The sequence below is a fragment of the Cucumis melo genome, chromosome 7, assembly GCF_025177605.1.
Source record: "Cucumis melo cultivar AY chromosome 7, USDA_Cmelo_AY_1.0, whole genome shotgun sequence".
NCBI lineage: Eukaryota > Viridiplantae > Streptophyta > Magnoliopsida > Cucurbitales > Cucurbitaceae > Cucumis > Cucumis melo.
Window position 1 is genome coordinate 22354282 of NC_066863.1, and position 9731 is coordinate 22364012.

Sequence of the window (9731 nt, forward strand, 5' to 3'; positions counted from 1 at the left end):
TCATCATCTTCTTCAATTTTCTCCTTTTTTGTAGCTTTTGCGTGCAAACCAGCATAACACACACAAGGATTTAGACAAAAATCAAACCATGCAAACTCATTAGCAGTAAATAAAAAAAAAAAAAAAAGACCACACTTTACCTTCTAAACTCACCATTGTTGTGAAGAACATGAAGATCAATTATAACCCCATTCCAAACTCTTGAATTTAACAAAAATAGAAATCAACAAGAAATATTGGGAGAGTTAGAATGAAAAAAAGAAACCCACAGATAGAAAATGAAATTAAGAACAAATTCAAAGGGGGTTTATATTTAGGATTTTAAACTTTGAATTACCTCCAACTAAGAGCTCGTGATAGAGATGAAGATGGAGGTAGTGGCAGTGGCAGTGGCAGTGGCGGACAGAGTGGCCACTAACGACGACGACGATGCACCAACACTAACAGCGACAATGACATTGACCCTGACGGCGAAGGAGCAACCCTAGTGCACTCCATTTCTACCCATCCCTTTCCCCTTCTTCGTAGATCTGTGAAGAGGGAAGGGTTTTTTAAAGGCTAACTCCCAACACTTTACTTAAAGCATCGGGGTATATTCAAGAATTCCCAACGCTTTACTTAAAGCATTGAAATATATCCAAGAACTCTCGACGCTTTACTTAATGCATTAGATATATCCAAGAACTCCTGACATTTTACTTAAAACGTAGGAATATATCTAAGAACTCCCGATGTGTTACTTTGTGCGCTGGGAGTTCTTGGATATATCCCGATGTTTTAAGTAAAGCGTTGAGAATTCTTGCCTCTCCCGACATCTTAGTTTGTGCATCGAGAGATGTCCTAACTCCAGATGCCATATCTTCCTACGGTGTAAAGCAATGTCGGGAGATTCAAAATTTCTTGTAGTGAATACTCTAAGGAGCTATTTGGATCGAGAGAATTGAGATGAGAATAAGATTTATGGAAACTAAGGATGCTTGAGAATAATAAATTTGAAAATAAGATTGTTGGGAATTAAGAATGTATGTGTTTGGTTGTGCATGAGAATGTGCGTAAGACTTAATTCTTTTTGTCAGGTTGGTACATGAGAATGTGTATGAGAATAAATTTTATGTATTATTATTTAATGGACAATTACTCATTTTACAAATACTAGTAATTAATTAATAATATTATTTAAGTTTTCACCATTAAGTTTACAAATGAAATACCCAGAGAATAAAATGAGTAATTTGATGAATATATGTATTTGTGATGTATTAATTAATAAAATACTAACAATTCTAATTAATCATTGATAAACTAATTATAAAATTATTAAGAAATAAATTCATATGGTATAAATCATAATGATCATTAACTAACTATAAATATAATTAATTAATTAATAGTTTTATTGCATCAGTTCTTTACCGTTTATTAAAAATTATAAGTATATGTATATAAGAATTTTTTTAAAAAATATAACAAACTGGTAAAATATTTGCATTCTATAGAACAATTTCAAAAACAGAAAAAGTCCACAGGCCTACAACGGAAAATACCAAAAATACCATAGTCAACACGTGATTCATCAGCCACATGCACACATGAGTAATCTTCTTCTAAATGATTGTGTACTACAGTCTAAATGAATAGTCTATGATCATTTAGGTTATGATACATAATCATGTAATTCTTTTTAAGGATATGTATATACATAAACTAATTTATTAAATTAAAATAAAAAGAAGGTATATATTAATTTATTAAATTAGGTTAGTTAAATACTTAAATGCATCCACTATAATTAAAATTTTGATGTAAGTTTAGAAACTACAAATTTAGTTTTCATGTAAAATAATTTTAATAATATATAAAACAAAAGAATAAAAAGATGTATTAAAAGGAAAAAGATAGTGAATAAAGAAGAGAACTCATCATTTTGGATGGTATTAGTTAATGGGGATAAATGATGCATGAGATGTATAAACTACAAATCCTTATACCAAACAAAGACATGTTTATCCCATACCCATTCCCACCCTATTCCCACCTCAATTCTCTCACTCCAAATGGCCTCTCAAGTTCATCAGTGTAATTTGGTATACAAATATATTAATTTACACTTTCATGGTTGTAAATAAAGGATTCATATTAACTGAATGCCTTATTATTAGGTCAAATTGTAAACACCCTCCCTAAGATATGGATGGAGTTATAATTATACTCTTAAATTTTTAAAAATAATAACTAAATCCTCAAACCTGTATAAATTTTAAACTTAGGCCCTCAAACTTATATAATAAAAATATTATCGATACTTATTATATAAATTTTAATGATTTAATTTTCATCATAAATCCAATTTTTACGATGATTGTTGTTAGTCTCTCCTAAGAACTAGAGAGAGTTTTCTTATACTTTATGAAAAAGAATATAAGAGATATTTATAAATCAACTTGATAGTTTATCGGCCCTAAACTAATCGATGGAAATAAAACTAATCTTAAATTAATACATTCGATTATTTTTGAAATGATGCTTTCCCATCTCACCTTCGTTTTATCTTTTAAGATTAAACTCAAATGCAACAAATTATTAATTTGAAATTTATGAAAGAATTAAATATTAACTAGAAATTCTCAAGAAATTGTTTTTCGGCATTATTTCAGATTCAAACAAAGGGATGAATTATGCTAAGGCTGACTAAAATATGTTCAACAAGGGGTTGGACAAGTGAGGAGATAAAATATTGCAAGTCAAAATAATTTTTTTCTTTTAAGTTATGGGTTTAGTTTCTATTCATCTCTAATTTTTAAAATATATTTTTTTTAAAGTTCTGAATTTTCTTTGATGTCGGATTATATCTTTTTAAAATGTTATAACTTTGTCAATGAAATTTAACTCTGGTTTCAATTTGATTCTTACATTTTTTCTATTAAATCTTAATCTCGATTTTTCATTATCATTTATGTTAATGTCACTAACTAATTTTAAAAATTTATGAAAGAATATATTTAAATTAATTTTAACAGTGATGTAAATTAATTAGTGAGTGTATATATACACACACAAAACAGGGGTTGCTTTATAGGAGAACAAATGAAAATTAACCCGCAACCTGGGAAATCAATGAATTTTAGTCATTTACTTATGTCAGCACAATATGAAATTACGACTTTAACTTCCAAAGCATTTATTTTTCATTTTCCTTTTTGTTTTACAATTTTTTTCAATCTAACCTCTATTTCCATTCAATCTCACCATTTCTTCATCTTTTTGTTTTACTAGTTTGTCTTTCTTTCATATTCCTTTTCCTTTTGCCCTATGTATGCTTTTTATCTCCATCATCTTTTATGTTTTACGGGGTTTGCTCGTTGGATTTCAGAGATAGCTACCATTTCTTCTACAACATGAACAAAGATTGTCATGATTGCACTTTCGTAAGCATCTCAGAGCAATCTTGTAGTACTTGTTCCCACACTAGAACAAGTCAGTCAAACTAAATCCAAATTGTTGATGACACAAGGGACGCATTTCGCAACCTCCACCCCCGCTTTTGAATAAATGTGTTAGAAAATAGGTTTAAAGGAAAAGGTTTTTGTAAATTTTTGAAAACACGTTTGAGAAAAAATATTGTTATAAGGCAATAAGCAATAAGAGACAACAATAGCTTTATATATTAACTCACGAATGTGTGGATATGATGATCAGTTTTATCCCACATTGTACATTCTAAATAAAAGTTAACGTGGCAAGCTTGTATGTGCTAATGTGCGAAGTTATTTACAATAAGAATATAAAGAAACTAAAATACGATAAAAGCAATAATAAAATGTGTTGGGATGATGGTCATATAACCACGAACAACACACTGTGGTCAAGCATGACCGTGATAAGGAGCAAACAGAGAGGATAAAGATCAACCATAAAGCTAGCATCACGTAACTACCATGACTTTTTTTGCAAGACTACCAAAGATTGAGTGAGGAGATGAAGTGTGAGGATATTGAACATCAAGTACCTACAATGACTTCCTCTACAAGACAAAAAATGAGGACTAAGTGAGAGTAGTGAGTAGCAAGCATCGGGTAATGAGAGTTTGAACTTCTATTGCAAGCTGGTGAATACGTGTTGAATTAGAAAACTAGCTACAATATTGATAAATTAATACTAAATTGATATAATGAAATTATATGAACTAAAATGGATTTTTTATTAGGAGTCTTTTCAAAAATATAAAAAAACGGCAAAATATTTACACTCTATAGAATAATTTCAAAAACGGAAAAAGTCAAGAGGTCCACCGTGTAAAATACCAAAAATGTCATGTCAACCACGCCGTCAATAACGTGTGCGTAATATATTTGCAATCATTTAGATTTGGTTATTGTTTGATACGGGATCATTTAGATATGGTTATTGTTTGATACGCGATCTTTTAGATATGACTACAATTTATACGCGATTGTTTAGATATGACTACAATTTATCTTTTCAATTCCATCGTTTAATTTTGTTACATGATCGTTTAATTTGGTTACATTTAAGTTTGGTTACACAATCGTTTAGATTTGGGTCCATTTTTTTTTTCAAAATTTGGTATGTGATTTTTTAAATTTTTTTGGTACACGATCATTTAGATTTCTTTACACGATCGTTTATTTTTTTTACACGATCGTTTACTTTTTTTTACATGATCGTTTACATTTGACTACTCCAATCCAAATGATTTTTTTTAAAGATTCTTTATACACGATCTTTTATTTTTTTTACATGATCGTTTACTTTTTTTAAACGATCGTTTACATTTAGCTACTTCAATCTAAATGGTTCTTTTTCAAAATTATTTATACACAATCTTTTAGATTTTGCTATTTTTTTGTACACGACGTAAAAAAAAGGAAAAGAAGAAAGATGATGAAAAGAAATCGCAATGAAAAAAAAAGGAAAAGTAGAAAGACGATGGAAAAATGAAAAAAAAAGAGGAAAAGAAGAAAAACGATGTAAATAAAGAATTGAAAAATAAAAAAGATGATGGAAAGAAATTATAGAAAAAAAATAGGAAAGAAGAAAGACGAAATCGCAGAGGAAGACGATGAAAGAAATAACAAGAGGAAAACGAATCGTAAAAGAAAGATGAAGAGCAAACTTGAAATATTTAAAAAATGACCAACTTTATGAGCTTTGTTATACGAGCCGTAAATAGTATGATGTTTTGTTACATTTATGTAAGTTTACCTTTTTATTAATTATTTTCACGTTAATATTAAATTATAATTTATTATAAATTGATAAACTATGTACACCTCATAGAATAAAATCACTAAAAGATAAAATTTATTACATTTTATTTTTCTATAAAGTTTAAATATTTTTTCAAATATTCTATTTTTAACCATTATTCAATTTAATTATGATATATATTTTAAACTTTTTATAATTTGAATTTCAACTAATTTTGTTGAATTTGTACCGTTTGATAAAAGTTTTAAAAAATAATTGTCATAAAGAAAGAATCAATTCAAATTTGAATATATATATATATATATATATATATAATATTCATTAGTGGGCCATTTGCACTCATATCAAACTATAAAATGATAATGGCCGACAAAAAAAAAAAATGATAAAATTAGAGGTTTACTTTTGTATAAATGACAAATTTATTTTTAAATCGACAAAATAGCAAAACATAAGAATTTTAAATAAAAATTGGGTGACAACGCCTTAGATACCCCTATCTAAGTGAAAAATGTGATTCCTAAATACATTTGTTTATTAATCTCCAAATACCCTATAATTAAATAAAATTTTGCATCCATAAGTGAATATTCTACTTTTTCTACTTTCCTCCCAAAATAGAAAAAACCCATCAAAACAGAAAAAAACCCATCAAATCACATCCTCAAAGCTCTATAGGTTATCGCATCTCATTGAATTTGTGTAGGCCACCGATTTAGATCTTCCATAATTATTTGGAATTTGAAAACAAAAGATCTTCAAGCATTTCCTTCATTATTTGGCATTTCCTTCCCTTACTTTGAAAACCCTAACTTCATTTGCTTCAAATTGAAAAACCTAAACTTCGTCTGCATCTCGTCCTTTGCATTGTTCGTTTTGCATCTCCTTCACATCAGAAGAGAACCCATCGACCGTTTTGCATCTCCTTCGTCTGGCACATTGTCTGTTTCACGTCGTCCTTCACATCTCTTTCGTCCGGCACATCTCCAATCTTCAGCTTTGTCCGTTTCACTTCAACATTCAATCATCAGGTTCACTTATTTCAACATTCGTCCATTCGAAAAAGGTCCTTTCGTTTTGCTTCTTAAGGTTGTCATCTTCAATCTTTAGCCTTCACATCTTCAGGTTCATCGGTTGCTATATTATTTTGAGTCTTCAAATCTTCATCTGAATCTTCAATCTTCAGCCTTCGCATCTTCAGGTTCGCTTCGTCCATTTCCATACCTTCGTCTGCTTCAAATTTTTTCTTTGGTTCATTTTCATAAATTATATAGATTAATTTTAGGGATTCAAACATTATATTTGACATAATGTTAGGGATTCAAACTAATAATCTAAAATCAATGTGTAGAATTTGGATTTTAAAATAGTGTCAAAAATTTGAATTAAAACCAATAGTTTAGGGTGGAAAATAATGTTAAAATATAAAATATGTATTATGTATTATTTATGTCTATTTTCTGATGAATAGTTTGAAGAATAAAAAATGCTAAATAGTTAAATTTACCTTTGGAGTTGAGTTAAATAACTATATATATTGTCTATTATTTTTGGCATAATTTTAGGAATTCAAATTAAGAATATAAAATTAAAATAGTGTTAAAAATTTGAATTAAAACTAATTGTAAAATAAGGTGGAAAATAATGTTAAAAATAATTTTAGAATATCAAATATGTATTATCTATTATTTATGTAAGTTTTTTCGTAAATAATTTAAAAAATAAAAAATGCTAAAATTAAGAATTCTCCATGACATGGTTTTAGGAATTCAAATTAAGAATATAAAATTAATATGTATAATTTGGATTTTAAAATAGTGTTACAAATTTGAATTAAAACTAAAGGTCAAAATAGGGTGGAAAATAATGTTAAAAAATGTTAGAATATTAAATATGTATTATGTATTATTTATGTATATTTTCTTATAAATAATTTTAAAAATAAAAAATGCAAAATAGTTGAATTTATTTTTGAATTTTTTTTTATGGAAACAAGGTAAACTTTGAATTTAAATTGACGATTTTAGGGGATGATATTGATTGAAATTGTTATAAAAAATTTGTAACATGTATTATTTTAATATATTTTTTTATAAATAATATGATCAAATTCTTTAATTACTTGATTTTGTATCCTAATAATTAGGGATGTTGAAACTAAAGTCATATCTTTAAGGGATATTGGTTCAATCTTCATCAACAAATACATTGTATTTGTATGTGATTAATTACCATTCGCAAAGGGGTAAACCGGGCTAAAAAAATGGAAAAAGTAATATGGTAGACGGTTTTGTCGTAAATCAAAATAATTTTGGGATTTGCTATTTTTTTTTCTATCTAAGATTTTGCTATTTCCATAGTTACCTCAAATAAAAATTGATGAGTCCATAACCCAACACTGTAAATACGGTAAGAATGACAAATTAACAAATTCTACTATTAAGAAGTGTGTAAAAAAATAAAATTTAAATTATAAGTTAGTTTTTGAACTTTTGAGGATACTATGTTTATTTGGTCGTCATCAATAACTTTCAAAAGTGTAATAATTTTTTGAGCTTTTAATTTTGCATGATAATGTATTTGTTGCACAAATTTATATATTAGTTTAATTTTAGTGAATTTAATTTCTATATGAAAACTAAACAAGATTTAAAAGTTTATGAGAATTGTCTTAGACCCAAACTCAAAGGAAACAGAGGTTTGCATAGGTCTTACAGGAAAAGTCAAATTTTTAAATTTCAATTGTGTTAGTTTAATTTCATAAAAGGTAGAACGATTGAGCCAAGCACTCCATTAGCGCCCTACAATCTCGAGAGTCATGCCCAATTTGACATTGTCAACATTGTACATATATTAAAAGTGTGGAAGAAAGGGTTTGATAAATAACTTCAACACAAACAACTTCAAATGGTAAGTAATTTCTTCTATGCTTAGTTGAGCTTGATACTTAATATACTAAATTGGACATTGAAGTGCGCTTGACTTGGTACACATCAATATGTGTATCTTGCACAAGTTGACTCCATCTATGTGTATGGTTTAAAGAGTAGGCTAGCTAGGGAGGCGAGTTTCTCGCACCAACGATGTTAATTATAGAAATTTTTTCATAAATATAACAAATTATTAAAATATTTACAGTCCGTGTAACAAAACCCATAAAGTTAGACATTTTTTAAATATTTCAGATTTAGTATTTTTTGTCCTTTTCGCTACGATTTCTTTTTATCGTCTTTCTTCCTTTTGTGTGTGTAGTGATTTCTTTCCATCATTTTTCTTCTTTTCCTCATTTTTTTACGTGGTTTATATTTGGTAACTAAATCTGATTTTTTTTTATCGTCTTTCTTCTTTTTCTTTTTTTTTTTCGCTACGATTTTTTTCAAATCTAAAAGATCGTATATAAAGAATTTTGAAAAAAAATCGTTTAGATTGGACTATTCCAATCTAAACGATCGCGTAAAAAAAAAAACGATCGTGTAGAAAAATTAAACGATCGTGTATCAAAAGAATGAAAAAAAAATCGTTTAACCAAATCGAAACGATCGTGTACCAAAGAATCTTGAAAAAATAAATGATCATGTGAACAAATTCAAACGATCGTGCAAACAAATCTAAACGATCGTGTACCAAAAATTCTTGAAAAAATTTGTTTAGCCAAATCTAAATGATTGTGTACCAAATTCCTTTTAAAAAAATCGTTTAGATTTGAAGTAGCCAAATCTAAACGATCGAACAAATCTAAACAATAGTGTAACCAAATCTAAACGATCATGTAATAAAATTAAACGATCGTGTAACCAAAATTAAACGATAGAATATAAAAAATAAATCGTTTAGATTTGATTATCCAAATTTAGTCAAATCTAAATGATCGTGTACCAAACAAAAGTTAAATTTAAAGGATCGTGTACCAAATATATTATGTGCATTGTTGACGGTGTAGTTGGCGATACATTTTTACTATTTTCCATTATGGACCTGTGTATTTTTTTCGTTTTTTGGAATTGTTCTATACAATGTAAATATTTTACTGCTTATTCTATTTTTGTAAAAGACACCTTAACTATACCTAATGTGTATTGAAATGTTGTTAATAATAACTTAATAATGTGTAGCAGAAAAAATATATTATACTTCATGATGAGAAAGTTACATATTTAACACTTTAAGTTCGTACGTGTTTCAATATAAAATAATAGCGTAATATAATAATTATATGTATGATTAACATACTAAATGTAATTTTCATTTATAAAATTATCAATATTTTTAATAGTATTGTTTGAGTTGGACAACATATGAGAACTGATCATGTAGGGATTAAAATCTTTTAATCTCTTAGAATAATATGTTAACGAATTGAGTTATACTCAATTAACCTTGTGATTTGAAACTTATTACATAATCACTGAAATATTGAAAATAAGGTGGCCAATAAGGTGGTGATAAAAGCAAAAGTTATAGGTTCCTTCTAAAAGATGAAAGGTTTTGGAAAAGGAAAGAAC